Below are 27,396 nucleotides of genomic sequence, written 5' to 3' on the forward strand. Positions count from 1 at the left end.
GGCAGCAATGAAAACCTTATATTAGTGACAAAAACAGTACCAGTTGTTTGCCTTGAAGAGCAGAGAAAATCTAATTTAAAACTCTCTGCGAATCTTTGATAATTAATTTCACACCAAATGCGCCATTAGAAGGTCTATAAAACATCTGATAGCTAAAAAAAAAGCCAAACCAATGATTTTCCCCCTAAACAAGAATGTCAACAATAAAAATTTAATATGCATAAAGAAATTAGGAGAGGAACAAAGCCAAGTGGAAAGTTTTGTCTTGCTTCCGTTCTTTCAAAGTTGGTGATTTAAAGAGTGAACTTGAACTTTGTCAAGTGAAGGGAATAGTCAGGACATTTTCGATGATAAAACCCACCAAAACGTAAGTGAATTATCAGAAAAATCAGTGTGTGTATTGTCTGGTGGTTTCTGTGCTTGTGTGCTTGTATGTGTGTATGATGTGCATGTTGATATGGTTTGACTGTGTCCCCACCCAAATCTCATCTTGAATTGTAGCTCCCATAATTCCTGTGTGTCATGGGAAAGATCTGGTGGGAGGTAATTGAATCATGGGGGCAGGTCTTTCCCCAGCTGTTCTCATGATAGGCAGTAAGCCTCAAGAGATCTGATGGTTTTATAAAGGGCAGTTCCCATGCACACACTCTCTTGCCTGCCGCCATGTTAGATGTGCCTTTGCTTCTCTTTTGCCTTCCGCTGGGATTGTGAGGCCTCCCCAGACATGTGGAACTGTGAGTCCATTAAACCCCTTTCCTTTATAAATAACCCAGTCTCAGGTATGTCTTTATTAGTGGCACGAGAACAGACTAATACACATATCTATCCATGCATGAAGGGTATGTGACTGCTTGTGTGGTGCTGATGTGTGATGGCACACGTGTGTAAGTGTGTGTGTGGGGGGGTGTTCTGTCTGTAGTGTATTGTTAGGAAGTAGAAATAAGAAGCAGCAAAGTGTAAGTCAGAGATTTCTTTGGGTACATATCCACATGAATGAGTAAGGAATCAAAAGCAGGCAACTTGGCTGTGCCTATAGTCAATGTATTAGATGACTATATTAAGCTTAGATTATAGACACCATTTAAACCATCATTGGATAAATTTACCCACTACAGGAAATTGTTGGTCCTAAACTATAGATCAGGCAGAGTAAACACTCCACGCTACTTACACACATGGTTTAATGTTGAACTTTTTGTTCTTCTACAAAAGCTGAGACAAACTGAAATGACTTCTCAGGTTTGCTGAGAACAGCAACAATAAAGAAACCTCTGCAAAATTTGTCCAGTGGCATTTTCTTGTATAGCTATAGTCATTGGTGCAATTTTGGGTCTTGGGGTCTCACTCTTGGGCCATGTTCATATTTGGTGGATGAACCAGCAGGTGCTCGCCCCATCCGAGCTGTCTACTCACTTGCCCGAGTCCAAGCAAAAGTCCCAGGGGTTATGGGAGGTGCTGTGATTGCTCTGGGGGAGTATGGTTGTTTCTGATACCACTGTTCTTGCAAAGCTCTTCACTTCAGGATGCAATTGATTTTAAAGGCAAATGGCTGAGGTGTGGGAGAAAGAGCATAGGATTTGAAATGAGAAGAAATTTATGCAAAGCTCCTTTCTGCCACTTCCTGGCTGCACATTCGAGGATGGAAGTCTCACTTTGTTGTTTCACATCAATGAGGGTTCCTTGGATGAAAGCCTTAGAAACTGACCAGCTGATTAAAGCTCTTCTGCAAAGACAGGTCGTTGGAATCACAGGGGATAGAGGAATTGAAGTGGAAGTCTTAGAATAAACAGGAAATGGGAAGAGGAAGAAGAACAAACCCAGGGAACAGGAGGAAGAGCATGTAGTATTTTCACGGCGCCTCTTCCTGGGGTAATTTGTGGCTTTTTTTTTGTCGTTTTGTTTTGTTTTGTCTTATGCCAGTCAAAGATGAGAATTTCAGGAGGGAGAGACTGTTGGTCTTAGCTGAGCCCCCCATCCCTGCCTTACCCAAGGGAAACTGAGCCTCTTGAGTGACAGCTTGGCAAGATGTGTATATTAAGGGAGCAGCATTCTCCCCAAGGAAAACCCAGGTGCTGGTACCAAAAAGAGGGATTGGCATTCAACTGCATCCACCCAGCTGCCCCTCCTCAGGGAGCTGGCACTGTCTTCTGGGTCAGTCCAATCTGTGGTCAGCTCCCAGGACTGACCTTCCTTGACCCGTCAGCATTGTGTGTCCTGGCTCATCTTACCTGGCTCACTGGCTGCTTCTTTCAATCCTAGGATAAAGGGGATCTATTCAGGTTCAGCCACACCTCCCCATCTTCCTGCCACCCCGAGATGGGCCCTCTAGACCATCAACATGGGTCCCGCGCAGCTTCCCACTCCGCTCCCACCTCTGCCTCCTCCTAGTTTAATTCCAATACGGAGAGTAGATCGGGTGCCTCCACTGCTCCAAACCCTACATTTGATTCCTGAACAGTATAGAATAAAAACTCAAGGACTCACAATGGTCCGTAGGACCCCACCCCACTCTTCTGACCTCCCTCCTATCTGCCTCCACCTATGCCTATGGTCTCTTTTTTCCCATTCCTGCCCCAGCCTTTCTGCCAAGGAGCCTCGATCTGCGGTGTTCTTCCCCTGATGGCCCTGCCTGCTTGGCACCCCTTGCCTTCCGCACCCTGCCCGGGGTCATGTTCCCCTTGAGGCCTTTCCTGAGCCCCACCACTTTGTTTCTTTCTACATTCACGACCACTGTCTAGTGCATTTTATTATTGTACCCATGTACTTTGCTGTCACCTCTCTCCCCATTTAGAAGTTACCTCCCTCTGGGCGTGAGGGAGCTTTGCATCGTTTTGTCTGTTTCATTCCCTGCTCTGTCCCCAAAGCCTAGAATAATAACCAGCACATGGCTAAAGGCCAGGAAACACCTATTGAACTAATGAACAAACTTGTTGAGGAAATTAATAATAGACCACAGACTAACTTAGCACAGTCTCAGGCCTAGGGTAAGCACTCAATATACGTTGGTTTATTCATCAGCTTACTAATTTAGTAAACAGAAGGAAGAGGCAGTGGTGATTTTCATCTGCTTTACTTTATCCAAATAAATTCTGAAAGGAAATGTTTTTATGATGGACTAGTACTAAAATCTCCCCACGTTTCATGTGGGGTCAGCCCATTCTGCCCAGTGGAGATGGGACAGCAAGATCCAGTTTGAAGCATTTGCTATCAATGGCATTGAAGTATCACTGAAGGATCTCCAGAGCCCAGCAGCCAAGAAGGAATGCAAAGAGCCCACAAACAGAGGTTACTCCTCAAAGCCACTGCCCCTTTTGAAGACAAAAGTGGGGAATGTCACAGTGCTACAGCCGAAGACCAGGACAGCCTGAGAGAAGCACAGAGTGGTTAGTAACAAGAGGAGAGCCAGGACTTTGCATATAAGCTTGCACTACACCCCATCAGGATTTCCCCGGGAGCTTTTTCCTGTGCTGGGGAATAACATGAACGTGCCCATCAGTGCAAAGGGTGCAGTGAGGGCAGGAAGTTACCGTCACCTCATTAGGTTAATGAGACACAAACCTCCAGCCCCTTTGCAGTGAGATACTGGTGACCGCCCTCTGACATCTGTCCATCCTGCCTCCCCAGGCTGTTCGGATGGGTGGGGTTCAGATTCATGCTGTTTAGGGCAGGGCAAGCACCCTGCAAGCACAGAAGGCTCTGTGTTTCTCTGCTACTAGAGAAACCCACACCCAGTATCTTTGCACACTGCTGTCTCTTGTTTGGGTGCCGCCAAGTGGAGGCCACGGAGACGCAGTAGCAAGGTCACGTGTTCCCGGCATCTGGTCAAGCCATCAACAATATGGTGCTGTTTAACACGAGGTCGCTGCGGTGCCCCATCAACACAGTGGGACCTCGTTAAATGTCATCTTATTTTAGAACTGGAGAGGATGTAGGCACCATGGAGTTCAAGGCCCTCATTCAGAAGCAGGACATCTGAGGCCCAACTCGCCCCAGTGACCCTGCCTGGGGCACAGAGTGTCTCACCCAGCTTGCCATGTACTGTTCCTTGGCTGACCCTGATGGTGATGGCAACTTCCTGCCCTCACTGCACCCTTTGCACTGATGGGCACATTTGTATTATTCCCCAGCACAGGAAAAAGCTCCCGGGGAAGTCTTGATGGGGTGCATTGCAAGCTTATATGCAAAGTCCTGGCTCTCCTCCTGTTATTAACCACTCCCTGCTTCTCCCAGGACCTCTTGGTCTTCAGCTGTGGTGCTGTGACATTCCCCGCTTTTTGTCTTCAAAAGGGGCAGTGGCTTTGAAGAGTAACCTCTGTTTGTGGGCTTTTTGCATGAAACCTAACCCCACTGGCACCCAGAAAAGCAGCAGAAATACTGACCCAGGGAGTCAATTTGTGCACCTCCATTCCTGCCTCTGTTGAATGGTAGCAGCCTTGGTCTCACAGGGGCACTTTCAGTAGAAAAGAGAAAGGGCATCTTTTCACCCACAGGCATTGACGAGGCCCCTGTCCTTCTAAACGTATCATGTGGAGATGATTCTGGGGCCAAAACCACTGGTAGGAATCCCAGCTTCACTGCTTTCTTGTACTAGTCAGATGATTTAACCTCCGGAATAACAAGACCCACTTTTGTTGAGCCCACTGTAGGTCCTCCCAAGTCCCCACTGCTTTCTTTCTGTGTCCTGACCGAGTAGCCCAGATTGCCTGGACTGCTCTGTGACCCGGCCGGCTGCAGGCTTTCTCCTACAGGCTTGAACCCAAGCTGAACTCTGGAACATTCCCAGGCACTGATAAAGTCGTTCAGGTTGTTGCTTGCAGCAGTCAGTGAGAGACCACATTGCTAAACATGTAGAAACCAGCCCGACCTTGAGCCAAGTTCCCTAAACCCTCACACGCCAGACTCTGACCTCATCATGAACATACGTGGGCAGAACATCCCTTTCCTTGCTTTCTGTCATGGGGCTTCAGCCGCTGTATGTAAATTCCCCCGGTAAATGCTTTACAGCAAGGACCCCAGCAATTGTTTCTTCTCCCTCCGGAATTCCAGCCAGCCCCATCTCAGAACAGTTTGGGGCTGTCTCTTGCAGGAACTCCCCTGCTGTCAATTTTGGAGTGACTCTCGCCATGGGTTTGGCCAGACAGAGCACCCTTGCAAGGCATGGGTTAACTCACTGAACGCTGACAGCAACGCCAGGGCATGGGTAATCCCAGCAGGGTACCCCCATTTTACAGGCAAAGGAGAGGAGGCTCATCAGAAAGGTCTCACAGCCAGGAACTTGTGGAAGCAGCTGCCTCCCTGGTCTGCCTGCTCTGCCCACTGGGTTCTAAAGCCTTGCAGATTCATGAGGACTCAGTAACATGGGGTAGGAAGAGTGTGCACTGCCCAGGGAGTGCTGAAGGTGCGAGGAGATAATACACTTGGGATTCACAGGAGCCCCACACCCCACAGCTCAGAACACGGCCGCTGGAATTGCCGATTCCTGTGGTGTGGGAGGCGGCCCTGGCTCCAGTCGGACACTGCCCCCAGGTTTAGTTAGTCTGTGTCTAAGAGAAGAAGAGGTCAATACATTGGGAAGGAAATGTCGGGAGGGCCCCACTCCGGGCCCCACCCCTTGGGCCTTTCATCTCCGATTCCATCCTCACCTCCGTCTATCTCTCGTGCCGCCCCACGTGCGTCTTCCTCCTGGGTGGAAACGCGGCAGCTGGGGTGACTTGCAGAGGCTCTCGCTTGCGTCCCTGGGCTCCTCCTGGGATGGGGAGAAGGGTCTTCAGGCTGGAAATTAGAATAAGGAGCCGTTCTCCCTTGAATTTAATTGCATCTCTGTCAGTAATTCAGCAACCATCATTTGCACGCACATTTCTGAAAGGCTTTTCAAGGAATTTCTAACCCGCCATTTAAAATTCTCATTATGGTAGGAAATGGTCCCTTTGGGGCCCAACAGTTTTCTCTTTGGTCTCACGGTCCCTGGAGGTACGGATTTCAATTTAGAGTTTTCCACGTGGAAACTGAAGCAGCTCAGGCTCGCACATGACTCCCCCACCCCCTACCCCCGCCCTGAGCAAACACACTCATTTCCAAGTCAGATGAGCAGCGAGAGAAAACATTCATCAAACTTCAGTAGTGTAATGGGTCTTCGCTGCTGGAATTAAATGCAACAGGTAGATAGGATTATGTTTAATGCGTATTTACCGGTCGATCTCTCAATTTGCTGAAGAACATTAGTAACAAATGGTAACAAACTTTCCGTTGATTTATATGAGTGCATACAAACCCGGAAGAGCCCCACATCTCCCCCGAACCATGCCTGCATCTCTTGGGAGACTCTCACTTTCAAATAATCTTGTTAGATATTGTTAGAAACTGATACATTTGCATACCGCGAATGTTAAAATTCAGAAAATACTCAACCGCCAATTACAGCCACCACGTCTTTCCCTAATTAATCAGTCAGGAAAGAGCAGCTCCAGGTGCTTTTCCTGAGCTGAGCATCCGCCAAAGCCTTTGTCTTTATTAATCTTGATGACCCACCAGTCAGCATAGGCAGGTCCCTCCGAGATGACGGAAAAGCTGGAACACCTCGGGGACTCACACCTGTGCCAAGTGATGAATCCTCCCGACAGCTGATTAGATGATTCCCAGTTCTGTCTACTTCTGGACATGAAAAACATCAGAGACTGCTCAGGGACAAAGCTAGCACCCCTGAGGCTCTGGATGGTGCAATTCCTAATCCAGTGAATTTCGTTCTATGCCTCCTTCAGGAGGTGCTCCTCATGAGCACCTGTCCCATGCCCTGCCCTGCAGACTAAGGGACAGTGGAAAGCTGTGGAGCAGAGCCCCCTCTGTGAATTGAACAAGCGTCCCTCAATGAACAAGCCTGCTCATGTGGAACACAGGGACAGTGGTGCCTGTCAAGCTCAGAATGGGTGGGGCAAACTTGGTGAGAGGGAAACCTAGAAGAAAGAGCAAACAAATTGTCCCGTACCCAAGCGCTCTAAGAAATGAAGCTGGTAAAACAGCACAGCTCAGAAGGGGCAAAGGGAGTGTTTGTAGACTTCAGTGCTCTGGAGAACGTTGAACATTCTCATGTCTAAAAGCGGGGTGAAATTTATGCTCAAGGCCACGAGGGACAGGTGTTCCCAGCAGAGACTGCTATATATTCATGAAGCTGATTTCCACATGCACCCAGGAGGGCTCCAGGACTCCAGCCCTGGCTCACAGCTGTCCACTGCCTCCCTAGGTCAGCCACCAGCAAGAGCAAGGCCCTGTAACTAAAGGGCCCTCTGGGCCTCCTCCCAGTCTACAAGCCTGGTGCATCGCTCCAAGCCCCTACTTTGAGGCGCCTCTTTTGACTTCCTTTTGCAGGTAGAGACTCTCTCTAGGGGCAGTTCCACATTCCAGCCAGGTCTGATGCTTGGAACTCTGGTCCAGGCTTAATTTGTCTGTTTTTGGAAGAGGAGTGTTGAGCAGATGGACTAATTGGTCACTGCTTCCCAGAGACCCCGATAATAAATGAGCTGTCCCCCTCAGCTAAGCATTCGGCTGGCAGGTCCAGCAACCCATTCTCAGCTCCCACCAGCACCACAATGAGTGATTCCAGCCCCAGAGCGCGCCAGTTTGGAGAGTTTCAAGTTCATTAAGAGTTTAAATAAATCCATTCATTTAGGTTTACCTTGAAGAGTTTTCTGTAATCACCTTCATTACATGTTTAAATAGGGTTAGGGAGGGTAGTAATTAGAAAAAAATTTGCTTCAGCAGGGGGCACTTTGCAGCTCTACACACATATGTTACCTTGTCACAGTCCCTATGATCTGGAACCAAGTCAGGCCCAAGCCTCAGCCCCTGTGTAAATCACAGCCCTCGAGGCACAGCTCCAGGGAGCTCCAGGGAGCTCCAGAGGGAAGGGCGTCTGTAGAAAGAGAGCGTTTCTGCTTTGGCTTCCCGGGTCGTTTTTTCTTTCTTTCTTTTTTTTTTTTTTTTTGAGACGGAGTCTTGCTCTGTCGCCCGGGCTGGAGTGTAGTGGCGAGATCTTGGCTCACTGCAAGCTCCGCCTTCCGGGTTCACGCCAGTCTCCTTCCTCAGCCTCCCGAGTAGCTGGAACTACAGGTGCCCGCCACCACACCCGGCTAATTTTTTGTATTTTTAGTAAAGACGGGTTTCACCATGTTAGCCAGGATGGTCTCCATCTCCTGACCTCGTGATCTGCCCGCCTCAGCCTCCCAAAATGCTGGGATTAAAGGCGTGAGCCCCCGCGCCCGGCTGCTGGGTCATGTGTTTTTAAAGGGAGCTTCACTTTCCACACTGGTCCCAAAAATCCCAATATCTTTGTCTAGTATCATCTCTGTGTTTACTGCATCCCAAGCCCACTCCATACCCATAAAGCTTTGGAAATCGGCTCAAAAGCTTCAGTTAGGATTTCCGATAATGGATGAAGACGCGAGATAATTGCTCCATACTTGGCCTATCCCTGGGAAGACACAGTCAATAATAGTATAATGTGGTTAGTTTAGACATTTCATTAAATAGAATATCATCAATGGAATCCAGCGTAAAGCATGTTTCTGCAATATCATAATGGATAAGGCTTGGTTTTAAATGTACCGCAATAAAAACCTACATGTCATGAATTTTGCTGTGGAAACAGACTCTTATTAGTTTAGGCTTCCTAGGCATTGAATAATTTGTGTCATAAACTAGTTTCTAATAAAATCTGCAAATAAAATTTCAAATGGGGAATGCCTGTTGGGCACAGTGGAAATTTCCTGAGCTTCTTGCTTTGGGGGGTTTAACTTTTGGTTTCCCCAGGAATGCCTTGAGATTCTTTGATTTCCTTTCAACTAGAAAGGGAAAAGGCTCGGAGGTGACCACAGGAAGTTCCCTGGGATGCAGGTCCCTGGGCCACAAGATCTCAGTTTGGTGGCGGGGTCAGCACCCTGTGGAGCAGGGGTCCTCTGGATCACACCTGGCTCCTGCTGATGGTTAATGCCTGCCCATCATTTTCTCACACTGCCAAGGTGTGAGTCCACCTGCTCTAATTTACTAACCCTTGGTGTGTGCATTGGCGCCTGGCACCTCAGGACTAAGCCAGGCTGTCTGTCCATGAGCCTGGTTTTGTGCCTCTTCGGGGGGGAGACCTCACCAGATTCCCAGCTGCTTTAGGCGCTTGCTCTATGCCAGTATTGTCACCTGGGCACACCTCTGGGCCTACCTTCGGGAAAGGCTCCACCTGTGTGTCTTGGGCGTTCTCCCAGGCAGCCCCACCAATGAGCCTTTCCCTGTGCAGAGTCCCTTCTGGTAAGTCTCAGTGAGGGAAAGGGGGGCTGTGATCACTGCGGTCCAGAATCGTCCCGTTGAAATGGAGATAAGTGGCCACGAAGTGCGGGCACTGGCTCCTATTGCTGCTGATCACTGTCACTGCATTATTTTATCATAAAGGAAAGTGTGACTCGAAAGGCCTGGGCGTGGGGAGGCCAGGGATGAGAAGAGGAAGGCTGGCACCCCACTAGGGAAGAGTTTGATGAGGGATTCTCATCTGGGCACCACACAGTTTATAGGAACCCGGGACGGACTTGCCTGGATCCCGAATGGGCTGTGGGGACTCTGGGGACAGGTCAAGAGCACACAACTGCCCTGGAGAAGGACGCAGAGGGTAAGAAGCAGCATGGGGCCTGGGTCTAGCCTGTGCTGGGGCTGGGAGGAGGTCCCCAGAGGAAGGAGGGATGCCACAGCCTCGTACCGACCACTGCTCTGAGTTTAACTTTCCTTACACACCTTCTCCTTCTGGGTGAGACCCACGGGGATACAGCCAGAGGCTCCAGGCGAGGCGGGTGGGCCTGGGGTGGGTGCTCTGTGAAGGTCACATGCACATGGAGGACAAGATGAACAATAATCTTGCATCAGTTTGGTTTGTTTGTTTTTGAGACAGGGTCTCACTCTGTCACCTAGGCTGGGTGCAGTGGCACGATTACAGCTGACTGCAGCCTGCCTTAAACTCCTGGGCCCAAGTGATCCTCCCACCTCAGCCTCTTGAGTATCTGGGACTACAGGAGCATGTCACCATGCACAGCTAATTTTTTGTTTTTTTGTAGAGAAAGGGTCTCACTATGTTGCCCAGGCTAGTCTTGAACTCCTAGGCTCAAGGGATCCTCCCACCTCAGCCTGCCAAAGCACTGGGAGAACAGACGTGAGCCTCCACACCCAGCCTGGTTTGGAATGTTTTTAAAAGATTTTGAAAATCTGTTATTTTCACCTTTTGCACACTCCCGCCCCACCACCCTTCCCTGAATTTTGATTAAAATTCATGCCTCAGCATCGCTGCTCTGGTCAGGTAAAAGATGGGAGGCTGTGCCAAAGAGAACGACGGCTTGCCCAAGACTGGCAATTCCCATGATTTAGGGTGATTACGGCTCAGCTGTAATGAATGCATATTAAGCCTTCCTTCAGAGCCTACAGAACTTTTGATTCATAAACAAATTACTCGGAGCCTATAATGCAGGAGAAAGAAATAGCAGCTAATTTAACCAGTGAATCAATGGTGAGACAGCACAATATAGATCATGGAATTGGAAGTACTGTATAATGGAGAAAATGAAAGTAATAACAAGAAGCAGAAATACTCATAAGGGCACCCCAGGCCCACAGGCCCCAGCACTGGACTCCAGGCCCTGGGCTGCAGTGAGACATCCGTGAATTCAGTCCTGCAATGAATCCTGACTTTGTTCTGGAAGGTGTTAACAGAAAGACAAGCTGTGCTTAGCGTGGCCTCCACACCAATAGGATGCCTTCCCATTGAACAAGAAACCTAGCCAGCCCTAAGCAGGAGAGCCTCAGACAGTTCATGCCTGCTGCCCCAGGGAGGCACGGAGGTGTCCCAGAAGAAGCATGCACTGTGGCATCAGCCAGATGGACGTGTGGATCCAGGCTCCCTTGCTGTCACTGTGGGACCATGGACAAATAACCCGACCCTCTGAGCCTCAGGTTCCCTCCCTGGAGAATGGAGATAATACCTACAAAATCAAGTACATCATGGCTTATAAATTTGAGGCAGCTCAACACAGTGTTAAGAGCAAAGTCTGTGGACCACCTGGACAGCCTTAGGCAAGTAGCAAAGACCTCACTTTGCCTCAGTGCCCCAGCTGCAAAATGGGTTGATGTGAAGGTTAAATACTAGGTAATACCAGTCGAGGCTAAGCGCGGTGCACAGTGAGCCCACACAAATGCTCCTGTTTCCTCATAAACGTGCCCTAAGGATCTAAACGTGATGCTCTAGGTGCCCGGTTTGGTTCCAGACTTGCTCATATGGAGCCCAGCATAGAGGCTACCTTTTTCTTCCCCACAAGTCCAGGATCCTGGATCGCAACTCCGGATGGGGGGACGTGAACCCCCACGTGAATAGCCTTTTCTTGGGGCAATTCTCATTCTCCCATTTTAGATGTTCGTGGGCTATTACTTTAAGGAACTGTTTGAATCTATGCTTGTGTCCACGGTTCTGGGGGAAAGTTTGAAGTAGTGTTTCCCAGAACGCATCCCATAGTGCGGGAGTCCCCTGAGGTGACGTGCAGTGGGGAAGGAAGGGCTCCCTCCCCAGCGGTGCTCCCCAGTGTCCCTCCAATGCTCACAGGGCCCCACTGGGGACATGCTACTTTGCTTGAAGCCATTTATCTCTCCTTGAAAGATGAGCAAGAATTTCACCCCATCTCCTCCCCTCTGCAGAATTGTATACTAAAATTTCTTTTGTGTGTGCCTGTATTTCTTCTTTCCAGCACTGTGCCGCCACCTAATTTCACTGCTTTGAGCCTGAACTGTACCTCAGCCTGCTTGGCTTGGACAGCCTGTGTCTTCTGACTCAGAACCTGTCTCATCCTGGCTTGACTCATCAAGCTTCTTCTCATCTCAGAAGAGGGGGGACAACAACAAAACAGAGCTCACTTCTGGCAATAATATGCAAATGCTCGCACACCAAAAATAGTTTGCACAATTCAAGAGGGCACACGAAAATGTTCCATCACATTTGCTCAACCTCTAAATCAAAATTTTATGATGCCAAGGAGTTTGCTCAGTCACCAGTCTGGTGATTTTTATGGGATTCGTTTTTCTGAAGGGAAAGAGGGAGGTGAAATAGGAGTTGTTAGCCAGGCCATTTCAGAGGATAAACACACAGACCCAAAATAGGAAATGCAAATAGTTTAAAGGCAGTGACACCAATTTGAAGCAATCAAGTAGACAATAATACAGCATAGCCACTCTTTCTTAATGTCAACCATGTCAGGAGGGCCTACAGAAGGGGGGGGCAGGCCTGCTGGGACTCCCTGCCAGGACCCCGGGTTTTATGGGGTTGCACAGTTGTAGTTTCTGGAGGAGGTCCCTGTAGGAGCCTGGAGAACAATAACTCCTGAGATGCAGGAGGAAGCCTTGGGAATGTTCCTCTCCAACAAGGAAAGCAAAGGGAACCATGAAGGTATCTGTGATAGAACTGTGGGTGATGCATGTTGCCAAACGTCTCATCTTGTGTTGGTTCTGGACACCCCACATGCTCTGTCATGGGGCCTTTGAGTTCCTGGGCCATTGGAACACAACCTCAAGCCCTGCCAGGGAGGGAGACTCCAGTACTCCTCAGCCCCAGACACCATGCAGGCAGGCATCTAAGGTGGGTGCCTTGATGGCACCCAGGTCAGGCTCAATGGTAGATCTGACCAAAGACCTGCAGAACTAGACAGTCAGCAGGTGTCTGAAGGGGTGGCATGGCCTCCAGTTTCTGGATTTGTGTCTGATCCTGTGGGTTTCTCATCTACATGAGTGCATGGGTGACACTGGGAAGTTCCTTGAGCCCTAGAGTAGCAGCATCAGAAAACGCATCAGTGGGCCATCCCAGCAGCCTTCTTGTTGGAAAACACTGGCTCTTGCTGTCTGGTCGGCTAGGAGATGTGGCCCCATCTTCAAGCATGACCCCTCTAGGAAGTCTCCCTGGACCCCCAACTCCAGCTTGGGGAGACCCCATCCTCTTGCCTCTCCTCTTGCCCCCAGGCCTTTGCAGAAGCTCTTGGACCTTCTGATCCGTTGGTTCCCCAGCCTCCCCATGACCTCCCTGAAGACAAGCATGGTGGCTGCCATCAGCAAATTTCTCCTAAGCTCTGAGCCAGGCTGATGCTTGAGTGGGAACTTGGTTGAATGAATGATGAAATGAATAAAAGGATGAATACATTAACTTGAAACCCTTAGATGAAAGGTTTTCTCAGTAAAGGTGCTCTGCACTAGGACTGGTAACGTCAACTGTGTACTCAATACTTTCCATGTAGTTAACAAGAGGCATCCCCATTGAGCCTGCTGTGTAACCTGAGCTTCTCAAACTCCTCACAGGATCTGTATTAATTAATTGCTATCCACCCACTTAGGGGTGGGACTTACCATTATCCCCACTGTAGATCCCTGAGGACCTGGTCTCAGAGAGGCTATGCCTGGTCACAAATGGAAATTGAGTCCTCCTAATTCTGATTACTGCACTCTGCCTTCCCTCCCCTCCCTTCCCCTCCCCTCGCCTCCCCTCCCCTCCTCTCCCTTCCCCTCCCCTCCCCTCCCTTCCCCTCCCCTCCCTTTCCCTTCCCTTCCCTTCCCAGGAGGAGAGTATGGGCAAGCCCTGCCTTCTGAAGCTCAAATGCTTTGCAGGAGAAAAGAAGGAAAGTGACTCCAGTTGAAGATGAGGGGCTCAGGGGTTGAGCAACCCTCACTCACGTAAAGGGAGAGAAGCAAGAAGCCCAACAGGAAGTCAGCTCACACCCAACAAGACAGTTCCTGCTAAGACCCGGCTTCCTCCTCATGGCCATCCATTCATTCATTCACTCACTCATTCTTTCATGTAACAATTATGAGCTCTGTGTTAGTCAAGGTTCTCCAGAGAAAGAGAATCAACAGGATTTACATGCCTATGGAGAGACTTACTGTAATGGGCTCATGTGATTGTGGTGGCTGATGAGGAAGGAAAATAAATCTTGGGATCCCAAAATCACTAAGTCAAGGGGAAGTCAAACTGGGAACTTCAGCAGGCAAACCCGCCTCCCAACCTATTCCTAAATAAGATGGCTATGAAGATAAAAAAGCTACACACCTCCCTCACAATCTGCCCATGTATCAATCCATTCTCCTACTGCTGTGAAGAAATACCTGAGACTGGGTAATTTATAATTTATTGGACTCACAGTTCCACATGGCTGGGGAGGCCTCGCAATCACGGCAAAGGCAGAAGAGCAAAGGCACACCTTACATGGTGGCAGGCAAGAAAGCCTGTGCAGGGGAGCTGTCCTTTGTAAAACCATCAGATCTCATGAGACTTATTCACTATCATGAGAACAGCATGGGAAAAACTTGCCCCCGTGATTCAATTACCTCCCACCAGGTCCCTCCCAAGATACACGCGGATTACGGGAGCTACAATTAAAGATTAGATTTGGGTGGGGACACAGTCAAACTATAACAGCCCACAAGGAAATTCCTAGTGGACAAAGGACAGACAGAACTCAAAGTCATCCCTCTGCTCACCTGTGACAGACACGTATCTGATTGTTTCCTCTGCCCTATTGTTTCACTGAGCCAGACTAAGGCCTACATGACTATTTGTCTAACCCCCACTCACATGGAAATTGTGTCTTCACTGAAAGGCTGATCAGAGACTCAAAAGAATGCAACTGTTCATCTCTCATCTACCTACAACCTGGAAATGCCCTCCCCACTTTGAGTTGTCCAGCCCTTCCGGACCAAACCAATGGACATCTTACAGGTATTGACTGATGTCTCATGTCTCCCTAAAATGTATAAAGTCAGCTGTGCCCCGACCACCTTGGACACATGTCATCAGGACCTTGTATGGTTGTGTCACAGGTGTGTCTTTAACCTCAGCAAAATAAACTTTTGAAATTGATTGAAATCTGTCTCAGGTACTTTTGGCTTCATACTGGCAAGGCCCAAATCTGCAGGGTGGGCAGGCAGGCTGGAGGCTGGGGAAGAAGCCCAAGCTGCAGGAAAAGTCCAAAAGTGCCTGTGGCTTCATTGCCCCTGCTTGGAGGCCAGTCTTTTCCTTGTAGGGTCTTCACCTGATTGGGTGAAGCCCACCTGCATCATGAAGGGCCACCTGCTTCCCCGAAATCTGCTGATGTCAATGTTAATCTCATCCACAAACGCCTTTGCGAAAACATCCAGAATAATGCTTGACCACATATCCGGGCACCATGGCCCAGCTAAGCTGACACGCTAAATGAACCATCACAAACTCCTGTTCTAAAGGCTTGGGATGTTGTCACAAACAAACGGAACTTACTTGGCAGCATTGAAGATAAATGATGAACAATAAGCAGTTTCATATGTCGGGCAGCGATGGCTGCCATGGAGAAGAGGCACAGCAAGGTGAGAGGGTGCCTGTAGTTTGTGAGTGGGAAGGGGTCATTGTAAACGGGGTAGTCAGAGTCGGCTTCCTGGAAAAGGCTGGTGTGAGCAGAGAGTGCAGGGGCCAACCAAGTGAGCCAGGAGGCATTCAGGAAAGGACTTTCAGGGTAAGGGAACAACCATGGGGGGTGCCTGGAGGAGCAGCAGAGGCCGGGGTGGGGGGAGCTGGAGCAGAGGGAGCAGGGGAGAGCAGTGGGAATGGAGGTTGGGGAAGTCAATGAGACCAGCTCCAGGATGGTTGGAAGCCTTCTCAGTGTGAGAATTACGGTGATTACAATGATGTGGTTATTACATTAGACATAGCATGGACTCAAGAGTTGGATGAATTCCAGCTCAGTCCCCAGCTTCTCCATGTCCTAGCTGCATGGACATCAGCCCATCAGTGAGTGTCTTTCTGCCTGGGTTTCCTTACCTGCAAAATCAGATGCTTATAGTACCCGCGTTGGAGGGTGGCTGTGAGAAGAACCACAGTTGCCCAGCTGCAATGTCACAAGCCCAGTGGGTGAAGGTGCTTTCGTCTTTGCTCCTTTCATCTTCCTCTAAGGGACTTTGGGTGTCTTCCAACATTCAGTTGGAACTGTGTTTAAACAATACATTTTAAACCCCAAGTGTCCTTCCCTACATGCCATGCCATGATGTATCGGGAAATGCTATTGCTGGGTGCACGCGTGCTTCGGCAGATCTTATAGTCATCCTTCTTCTGCCTGTGCCTGCACTTGAACTGTATGTCCACCATCACTGGTCACTGATTAGGAAAGGCGCAGCTGCACAGCCAAGATGGTGCATGTGTGCTCAGTCACACAGAATTGTAAGTATTCTCCAACCCACCGTGGGATGCTGCCTGCAGCCACCCTCCTACCCTGCACAGGGGAGCTGGAAGGCAAGATCCAGAAGTCCAGGGAGCACAGCTGCCAAGAACAGCAACAATGACCTTAAGGCAGGTGCAAGGGTGGTGATCCACCGTAGATCGTCTAGAACTTCCTGTCAATTTGGGTGCTTCTGACTTGACTTTTAAAAAATTTTAATTTCTGTTGCCTATTATTTTTAGTGGCTCAATTTTAAAACCCATATCTCCTGCTCTTCTTCTTTAAAGTTTCTGGGTCAGTCTAAATGAAGAGTATCTTGAGGACAAGACGCGAAAAAAAGTTATCATTGGCAACTTATCTACATGAATCAAAATTTTCACATTTTTTTCTGCCACCAAAATATTGGAAACTATGATTAGTATAAGTGTGCTTTTTTTTCATGTACAACTCTCAGTTTCAATTTTGGTTCTCCTCATTCTCCTTTGTAGCTAGTTTTGCTTTAAGATAATTAAATGTAATAACTTTAGACTTGTAAAATAAACGTCTACTGATATAATACCAGCTTACTCTGTTGTCTCCGTGTGAGATTTCCTCCAGGCTCTGCTGGGTGAAAAGCAGTTTGACACGCACATTGCTTGTGCTTTGCTGCCAGGCAGCTCTTTTGTTCCTCCAATTCCCAGTTATCCTTTTCTTAAAGAGGTACTTCTTGTTTGTTTGTTTTTCTTTGACTTGAAGGAGTGGAATTCCTGTATTAGCAATGAAAATGAGAAAGAATCCCAGGGCAGCCAGAGCTGTCTTTGAGTTTGTGGCACTTAGACTGTTTCCTCTGGCTAGTTCCTCCCTCTGTGCCTGAGCTGAGGGAATCTGGAATCACAGAAATTAGGGTGTGCAGGCGGAAGGTTACAGTCATTCTCGAAGATTAGAAAACCCAGACTCAGCAATGGGGGCACTCACGTGGGCAGCATAGGTAGGTGTAATAGCTACAGGGCTGGGCCCCTCGCTGTACACTGTGGTCACTGGTTGATTGACTGGGCCTCTGGGGCACAATCAAAGGGGTGTCCAGATGACAAAAGGCAGGGAGCAAATTCCCTTCCTGTTGACTCATCCAAACTGCAGAGGTGATCAGCAGAGAAATGTGGGTTGGCGATAAAAGGAAGAAAAGAATCAATAATAATAAATGATAGTGATGATTATCTGTATTGGTCTTGACCACCAAAATGGCCCCTATCACTTCCCTAGTGCTTGTTATATTCCAGGTGACGTGACCAGCCAGGCAGTACTCACCCTCCATCCCCAACCCACCCACGTGCCCCGCGCCCGCTTCTCGGATAAGAAGGGGGTTGCTGGGGGAGGGGTCTGAGACCTCACAACCTCCAACATCCCAGGCTGGCCCCCGGAGTGAGGAGGGAAACTGCAGATGTGGATTTGACCAATTGAATCCTGACCTCCCAGAGCTCAGGAAAATGCTCTCTGGAGGAGGACTCTGTGTGACAATGCCCATCTCCCGGTGTCTCTTGGTGCCTCGAGGAAACTGTTTGCTGTTCTGTGAACAGAATCCAGGCCAAGGAAGTAAAGGGAGAACGGCAGCCCCTCCTGAGGCTGTGATTAAGGACTTCATGGAGAGAAACACATCGCTCCTGGGACACCAGCCCTGAGGAAGCACCAGCTCTGGGACCTGCAGGGCTCCACTTGACCTCTTCTGCTTAATTCCAGGGTGACCTTCAGAGAGTGGACTCCAAGCAGGAGCTCACAGCAAGAGCTCCAAGCACCCCTAATGGGTCACCCCCTGGAAACCATCTCTGTTTAGACTTGGGCTTCTAATAAATTAATTTTAAAATGGCAGTACAAGTTTGAAGAGGGCACCTTAGAAGGCATTTGCAGCCATGAAGGTTGACTCCGTGGTACATCTAACATTACGTGAGCTGGAGGACAGCCTGACTCCTCTTCACCTTTCAGCTGGATAATAGGAGCTAACATTCATCTTTCCAAGTAAGAGGACCAAGTGTGCTCCCAATGGTAGGAATTCCACAGACAGCAGCAGTGTGCAGCCCACGGCGTGCATTCAGGTGTCCAATATCACCTTCAGAAGCAAGTGAGTGAAGGGATGGGCATGAATGTGAGAGAGAGAGAGAGAAAGAGAGAGAAAGAAAGAGAAAGAGACAGAGAGAGAAGAGGGAGAGAGAGAGAGAGATTGAGATTCACCCCTGTCATGGAAAATGTCTAGAATAGAGTTTCCCAATGCCTTATTTTTGTCTGACATTTCAAAAAGATTAGTGTGTGGGTGTCAGGTATTAATATTGATCTTCATTCATTCCTTTGGGTAAACAGCTGCTTGAACACAGCACCACTTGATTTCTTTAATTTAAAAATAGAAGGAGAAGGAAATTGCCTTTCTTTTTGTTTTGACTTGATAGCTGGAAGGGTCCTGGCTTAAGCGGGTGAGTCCATGGCAGCTGAAGCTGTCCTGAAGACATATTCATGAGTCCAACTGGCAACCCTCTTCTCTGCGATGGCTCCATGATGTTCGTCTCAGTTTCTTCAGAGGTAAAACGAATAGCCTGGGAGATGGCTCAGGTTCATAGCTCCAGCCAGAGGGTATCTTCTGCAAAACAGCCCCCAGCTGACAGGACCCCAGAAAATGTGCTGCTGCATTCCAGCTTTGTGGGTGTCCCTGGCCATGGTATAGGGCAAATAATCTCTCCAGCTGCCCTCTGGGTCCTCTAGGAAGGGACGTGGCTTCTCCCAAATCCTCCAGTGAGGATGGGAACAGTCCTCTGGGTAGGATGGGGCGAATCCATCTATCTGGGTAGGATAGCTGCTTCCCAGGCCTGAATGTGCTGTCAGAGGTGCAGTGAGGACTATGGGGGAGCAGCTGGTGTCCTTCTTGTAAGCCCCATGGCCTGGGTAGGTGGTCATGAAGACCTTGCAGTAAGACTGGGGAGCAGGGGGAAGTTGTCTCCCCGCTTAACTGCTGGCGTTCACCGCATGTTCACTCCAGTAATGATTCATTTATTTGGCCTGTGTGATTGAAAATGACTGCAGCTCTGGCAGGGTGAGTCACGCCGATGGGTGGTGATTAACATGAAGGGATTGGTGATGAAAGCTCATGGTCAACCTGGGTTTCTGGGAAGGATGGCACATCGTTTAGGCTTGGTGACAGGCTGTTCCCAGGGGCAGAAGCATGGACTTCCCAGGGCTCCCCCTCTAATCGCTTTCCAGAATGGTTTTGCTTTAATTGGTTGCCCCTGGTGGTCTTGGGGACCATAGGCCACGTCATGTCAGTACGAAGGATCTCCTAATTTTCAAGGAGACTCAAGGCAGCAACTTTCTCTCTAACTGACTTCTTCCAGCCAAGCGGCAACTAATTAACTCGGCAGTGCCCTCTCAGCCCTGCCTGTATCCAGAGGCGCATGCCTTTCCCTGCTGCGGTGGGGTTTTATTTGTTTGTTCATGTGTTTGGCCAGTGCACCTCCCTGGCAAATCTCTGGTCTGGGATGGGCAGCAGGGTTAGTCCCATCCTCCCAGCGATCAGGTGCCAGCACCATCTCCAGCACCTTATCCTCGTCATAACAGTTTTCCTTGGCAGATGGGAAGATGGACAGATGAACCTCAAAGTGCCACGTTCTCATGCTCATTGGAAAGTCCAGCAGGCGATGGCCTGGGGCTCCTTCTGCTTTGATGAGTCCTGGGTAGGTCTTGCTCATATTCTGGAACCAGAGAGACCTGCAAAGCATTTGTCTAGCATCAAGGGTTCAAGTGTTTCTCTTGATCTAAAGTCAGAGGAAGAACAAAACGCTACTCTGCAAGTAACTCCAAATAACGTTGAAACTGTTTGCTCCTCACAATCAATATCTGACCTCAGGAAGAATTATCCTGAAGCACTTTCTAGATTCTACCCAGAAGCTGCCAGAAAGGATGGTGGAGACGCCATACATGTGTGTATCGGGACCACACACACCTGCAGGAATGACCTCTGCCCAGGCAGCAGCGTCCGGGGCTGTGGGGAGGCAGCACCAGCTGAGCTCCTCTCAGGCAACCTTCGGGGCACCCTCACAGCATCCGCTCAACATACTGAGATCGTCAGCATCTGGCAGGTAAACGTGAGGCTGAGAGCAGGATTTGAACCCAGGCAATAGGACTCTATCTTTATGTGACTGTGCTCTGGGCAGCTTTGAATTCAATTCAAATTGAATTGGGCTCTGGGAAGCTTCAATTCAAGCTTTGAATTGAAGTCACCCCCTGAAGACATTTCATGAATATATGTTGCCTGCAGGCTCTCTCCTGGCCTCTGACTCTGTCCCTAGGATGCAGTCATCCTGCAGCACACTCAGGCCAGGTTTCTCCAGACTCAGGCTGCTTCCCAGGTTCAAGGCCTGGCTGAATGGTGTGACCTTGGCCAAGTTTCTTATCTCCTTGTGCCTCATTTTTGTTTTTTCTTTTTTTTCTTTTTGAGACAGAGTCTCGCTCTGTCTCCAGGCTGGAGTTCAGTGGTGTGATCTTGGCTAACTACAACCTCTGCCTCCCGCATTCAAGTGATTCTCCTGCCTTAGCCTCCCAAGTAGCTGGGACTACAGGCGTGTACCACCACACCCGGCTAATTTTTATATTTTTTAGTAGAGACGGGGTTTCACCATGTTGGCCAGGATGGCCTCGATCTCCTAACCTCGTGATCTGCCTAACTCGGCTTCCCAAAGTGCTGAGATTACAGGCGTGAGCCACCTCACCCAGCCTCTTTGTCTTATATGTGAGTGGGGGCAACTCTGGTACCTGCCCCTTGGGGCTTTGGGGCACACCTGGTGGGTGATGTGGGCATGATGCATGGAACTCATGTCTGCAGAGCCTGAGTGTCTGTCAGCACAAGCTCCCTGACATTATTCTATGCTGCTTGGAGCCTTGCAGGTGCCTCCCTGGGACAAAACTTTGCTATTGTTTTCTTTAACAAGCACAACAATGTTATTTCTACACCAGCAATTTCTTTCCTGGTCTGTTGTCCTGGCTCATGCTCCTTGTCCTGGCTCCCTGGCTTTTGTCTGAATATGTCTTAGCAAAAATGTCTTGCTTTCAGTGGAACTTTGTCCCTCTCAAATGCTCAAAGCATTTACATAACAAATGTCCCTGAGCTGACACCCTTCATGAGTCAACGTGCTGGATGGCATGATGTCAGGGGAATGTCAGGCACGGGCTCCGGACCTGGGAGGGATCTGGTGCATGTCTGGTCCTTTCACTTCATGGAGCCCTGTCCCCTTTGGGGGTCCAGGCAGGTATGCACCTGGCCACCACAGCATACAGAGGAGACTTGGACATGTGAAAATGGAGAGTGGACGTCAACATGAAATTAAACAAGATCAAGAGTGAAAGGTGCGGAAGAGATAGAGAAGCCCTCAGGAGCTCTTGGCTGCTGGAGAGGGAAGCACAACATAGGCTGGGTGTCGGAGAAGCGTTGGAAGCCCCAGCTGGCCTGGAGATGAGGGCAGGATGTGGACGAGCCGTGCCCATGGTGAAAACGGGGACAGGCTGGAGGGGAAAGAGCATTTGCAGAAGGCAGAGGCAGGAGCCACTGTGGCTGGGTAGAGAGCAGCCAGGAAGGTGCAGAGAAGCCCCCTCTTAATGAGAGGCTCTTACGGTTTCTGACACAGAGCACTTCCGCGGAAATGGTTTTAGGAAAAGTCACCTGATAGCGTGGGGCGAGAGGGTCTGGAGATGGGAGACGCCTGGCAGGGTCCTCTGGGAAGACAAGAAAGCATGTGTCTCACTCTGCTGTCATGTCCTCATTTGCATTTTCCCTCAAGAACTCCTGTGGATGGAGCCTGGAGACAGAGCTTCCGGCTGAGGCCTCACAGCCCAGACAACCTCTGACTGTCCAGCAGCTGCAAAACGATGGCACCCACCATGGGCACAGAGGAGCCAGGAGACAAACGTGGCCTCCTGAGTTCCCAGGGAAGAGGCAAGAGGGGGTAGTTGTGTGGGAGGCGGGGGCAGTTGGAACTGGGAGGTATCCCTTTGGAGGGCGTGGGCTGGAGGTTTGAGATAATCACTTTTCACACAGGAGAGATAGGCTGGACCCCAGGCGTGGCTCGCAGGGGGCTGTGTGGGGCCTGGCTTCCGGCTCCTGTCCACCCCAGGCTGGTGGGGGGTGATCTTTGGGTGATTAGAGGACTGGATGCCCTTTTGCTCTGGCCTGGGTTTCCATCCTTCTGAAATAAATTGTTTGCTTTACAGTGGAAGACATACCCTGTTCCTTTATTTTTCTAAAGCAAATCCAATCCACTCTGAGCCTCCAGTAGGCAAGAAGTCTGAGATCATCACACCATGGGCTCCTTCATCCCTGCCCTGAGTGGGATGTGGGCCCTGGTGCTTCCTGCTGCCAGGATCTGGGGTGGCCTGGACTTTTGTCCTTCTCTTTTATGGGACCAGCAGCCCAGGGTGAGCCTCCACTGAACTTCCTCCTGCCACTGTATCCCCCTCCGTCTCTCTCTCTCTCTCTATCTCCCCCATCTTCCCTCTCCACCTCCTTCCCTTCCCTTCTCCCCTCCCCTCCCCTCCCCTCCCTTCCTCTGTCCTCTCCTCCCCTCTCCTCCCCTCCTCTTCCCTTCTCTTCTCTTCCCCCTTCCCTTCCCTTCCCTTCCCCCTCCCCTTCTGTCTGTCTCTCTTCCTCCCTCTCTCTGTCTTACTGTTTCTCTATGGGGGCTGCTGCAAAGTCCACTCAATGAAGTCCTCTCCACAGATCTCAGGCCAGAGACACCCCTCCATACACATACAGAGGGCCCAAGGCAGCCTCTCCACGTGTTAGACAGAATAACAGCCACTAAAGTTGCCCACACTCTAATCCCAGAAGCCTGTATATATGCTGTTATGTGGCAATAGGGAGTTTGCAGACAGAATTAAGGCTATGAACTTTAAAATATGGACATCATCCTGGTTTATCTGCTAGGCCCATGATGATCCTGTAGGTCCTTGGAAAGGACGCCTGCAATGGACAGAATGGTGCCCTGTGATGCAGGAAGGAAAAGGCCGGAGACAGTTGATATGACAGTCCCTGTCGTGCTCCACTGGCCTGTCCTTGCCCAGGGGTGACGAGCACTGAGGCCCCTTCCCAGGAGTGGAGAGGAGATCTCAGCAAGTGGTTGCCTCAGAGCAGTGGGCACAGGCACCTAGAATGTTAGAGAGAAAGGGCACCAGGGTGGGCTGGATGGCGGCCCCCAGGAGATCTGTCCGCATCCTAATCCCAGAAGCTGAGAACATGACTTCACTTGGAAAAATGGTAATGCTATTAAATTAAGGATCTTGAGATGATATCATCCTGATTATCTGGGTGTGATCCCTAAATCCAATGGCACACAGAGAAGATGCACATAAAAAAGAGAAAGCCGTGTGAGGACGGAGGCGAAGATTTGAGCGGTGCAGCCACAAGCCATGGAATGCCTGGGGCCACCAGAGGCCGGAAGGACCCTCACCAGCACCTTCCAAGGGAGTATGGCTCTGCCAAGACCTTCACCTTGTGTTTCTGGCCTCCAGAGCTGCACAGAAAATGAATTTCTCTGGTTTAAAGCAACCCAGCTTGTGGTAATTTGTTATAGGAGCCCCAGGAGACTGATAGAGGCACAAACATGTGGCATCAGATTCCCTGGGACAGCTTTGAAATGAATATTCTTGACCCACTGTTAAATTAGTAAAGTAAGGATTCATAATTTCATATATTTATTTGTAGAGTTGAGGTCTCACCCTGTTGCCCAGGCTGAAGTGCAGTAGCATAATCATGGCTCATTGCAGCCTTGAACTCCTGGGCTCCAGTGATCCTCCCACCTCAGCCTTCCTAGTAGCTAGGACTACAGATACGCACCACCATGCCTGGCTAATTTTTTTGTTTGTTTTGTTTTATTTGTAGAGGTGGGGTCTAGCTGTGCTGGCCAGGCTGGTCTGGAACTCCTGGCCTCAAGTGATCCTCCCCCCTCGACCTCCCAAAGTGCTGGGATTACAAACGTGAGCCACTGTGACTGGCCTAGGACTCATACTTTTTAAAAGCTCCCCAGAGGATTCTTATATAGCCATTTCATGGGTCTGTGTTTGAGAAACATTTTCTAGTTTAATTTGCTTATTTTACAGACAGGAAAACAGAATCTCACCCCGACCCCCAGCCCATTAGGAGAGGAGGGCTCTGGCCTTAGCCCTATCACTAACTCCTAGCTGGGGGCTCATTGGTGAGTGATCAAGAAATTGCCCAACAGCGTGGTTTCGAGGTGGCCAGCCTCGCCTCTCCTGGTCTTGAGATTTTAGCTGTCCTGAGAAAGCAAAGGCTTTTGACAAGATGACCACCCTCCCCTATTTTCCTTTCTTTTCCTTGCAATCTTCCCACAAGGAAGTTCCTGGGGGCCGCTCTTGTACCTTTGGAGCTGTGACCGGCTAAGTGTGAATATGGGACTGTGGGTGGACTTTGAGACGCCCTGTAGAGGGAGCTTGTGGTGGAGCAAGACAGGGTCCGGAGAGGAACACAGATCAGAAACCGTTTCCATACTGGGTCCATCCACTGCTGAAGCTGGAGCCAACCTATGCCTTGGAGGTTCCGATTCCATGGGGCAGCAGAGTTCTTCTTTGTGCTCAGGCTCACTCAACTTCTGCCTTCCCTTAATTTATGTGATCTTCCTTAGCTGGGATTCAACCTGAAAGATCCATGATGCAACTGTATTTCCAGAGAGATCTGGGGAGGACAGAGAGCATCATCCACTCTACCTTCTTCGTTAGAATAACGCAATAGGCTCACAAAATCCTCAGAACAGCAAGGACAGACTCATGCAACTTGAATGTCTCCACCTTGGCCCTGCTCTCCCTAAGGCAGAAGAAAGACCTCAGATCCCTGGATGGGATCGTCCATGGAGCCCTGAGAAGCTGTGTCACTGTTGGTGCTATGAGTCCTCTGTCAATATTACTAATATCATTTAGTTAAATTAAATCTACTCTTCAACTATTTTGTAAGAAATCAATACTGGCATGTGCATCTCTCTTTGTCCCATCTTATTCTTTTTCGTTTGGTTGCATTTTAATGGTTCTGTATATTCAGAAAGGAAATAAAAAATGAAAGCTGCCAGGATTAATTTGTCATGGGTCAATTTTCTTGTATTGGGGACAATCATGAATATATTGGAGCCCAGCTGCTCTCATGCTCTGAGGTTGTCATAATGGACTTCCATCGAGATGACTTTCGAGGGTAAAATGCACCCCCTGTAACCTTCGTGGAGTCTCTCCTGTCATCCTATCTGTGCTGAAGACAGTAAATGGTTGGGATTAGCTATTTTATGTTATGACATGCATTCTTTAATCTGAAATGTGTTGGTACCCCTGCAAACCCTGCTGCAAAATGAAAATCACTTTTCCACAGTGATCAACAGCAGTCTTTTGCAGACGGTCACCATGCTAGGAACAGGGAAGGTGTGTGCAAATGACCACCATCCTACCTGCACTCTTGGATTGGGGCGGGGTGGGAAGGAAAACCCAGCAGTTCCCAGTGTGGAGAGGGATGGGCTAAGGATATGCAGCAGGAGATTTGAGGGTACAAAGCAGGGGACTCCCACCCCCGCTTTGAGGGGGGAGGTTCAGGGAAGTTTTGCCAGAGGCCTATGGGCCAGTTACGGAGGACTTTTACATCTCTCAGTGGAGAAGAGAGGAAGATTGCTGGTGGCTGGACATGGTGGGAATCTTGAAATTACAGTGGACTCTGTGGTTCTACAGACCTGGGTGCAAATCCCAACTCCACAACTAAACAGAATCTCATCCCAGCACTCAGCTTATTAAGAAATGAGGGCCCTGGCTCCAGCTCTAACATGAATTCCTAACTTGGGGCTCATTGGTGAGTGGCCAGTGAATGGCCCAACAATGTGGTTTAGGGGAGGCCAGCCTTGCCTTCCTCTGTCCCATCTCTTCTCACTTCTTCTGGATAGGCTTAAAGCTGGGCCCAGGGGTCTTGGTCTTGGGGACCCCTATATCCTTGCCTTCAAGGCAGATGACTCTTACTGATATTCCCACATTTTCCACTCCTTTCCCTTTACCCAAGCCTGCCACCATTTGGGGGAACCCCAAATGAGTAACAACTTCTGCTTTGCTTCGTATTACATGATTCTCCTTAGCTGAGATTCAGCCTGAAAGGTCCGTGATGCCCAATATTTCTAGGGAGATTTGAGAAAAGAGAGCATCATCAGCTCCACTTTATCCATTAGAATAATGCAATAGTCCCACAAAATCTTAAGAACAGCAAGGACAGCCTCATGCAACTCAAATGTCTACATCTTGGCCCTGCTCTCCCTTAAGGCAGAAGAGAAACCTCAGACCCCTGGACAGGATCAGCCATGGAGCCCTGAGAAGCCACGTCACTGTTAGTGCTATGAATACTATGCTCTGATCCCCAATTTTCTCATCTGAAAATGGAGACTATAGTGGGACCCTCTTGGCAGAGTTGTAGTGAGGCTCAAGTGAAACAATTCATCTGATGCTCATAGTCCACTGCCTGGTGTATGTATGGTGGGCTCGCAATGTATGTCAGCTGCTTCTATCCTGGTTTCCACCAAGAATGTCACCGTCATCACCATTGCCTTCATTGTCTACAGACCCTCGTTCCTCCAAATAACTTAGCAACCCTTAGCATCCCTGCCCTCTGTTGGGTTAGGGAGAAGGTTCCCTCATGGGAACCCCATGCATGAGGTCCCCAAGCCCTAGGACCCCCTTCGGCAACTAGTGGCCAAAGGGTGTCTCATGGCTTCCCTGGATTTACCTTGGGCCCAGGTATCAGCTGAAACTCATTCTGGGGATTTGAGCATCTTATGTGGAGACCTGTGGGCTCATCTGGTTCAGCTAAGCATATAGTCAGCTGAGTGGTCAAGATAAATCACCCAATGTTCCTACCCACCCCTCGATCAGACTGTTTTCTGATAAATCACAGTGCTGAGATTCCTTTCATTTCCAATTTCAAAACAAGCTTTGAAAGGTGTGCCAGGTGAGGGACCATTCTTCCTCCACATTTATCCTATTTGGTGGTTTTCTTAACATTTTTTATTGCAAGGAAATCCAAGACTGAGTGAGGAACAGTCCTGTCCAGACTAAAATTTACCCACAGCTCTCTTCTTGGCTTAAAACATTTTTTGCTTCACTCCACTCTGCCCTGTCCTGCCAGTGC

General features: G+C 49.3%; 1 long non-coding RNA gene across 1 annotated transcript; it reads right to left on the minus strand.

The window, feature by feature from the left end:
* Positions 1 to 1,165: 1,165 nt before the first annotated feature.
* On the minus strand, positions 1,166 to 9,364 carry LOC129143143 (uncharacterized). The gene is made up of 5 exons (XR_008546278.1): positions 9,206 to 9,364; positions 8,372 to 8,464; positions 7,789 to 7,906; positions 5,643 to 5,746; positions 1,166 to 2,255 (listed from the first exon to the last, which is right to left on the minus strand). It is a non-coding gene; the product is annotated as an uncharacterized LOC129143143 (long non-coding RNA).
* Between the last annotated feature and the right edge of the window lie 18,032 nt (positions 9,365 to 27,396).

The sequence above is a fragment of the Pan troglodytes genome, chromosome 1, assembly GCF_028858775.2.
Source record: "Pan troglodytes isolate AG18354 chromosome 1, NHGRI_mPanTro3-v2.0_pri, whole genome shotgun sequence".
Taxonomy (NCBI): Eukaryota; Metazoa; Chordata; class Mammalia; order Primates; family Hominidae; genus Pan; species Pan troglodytes.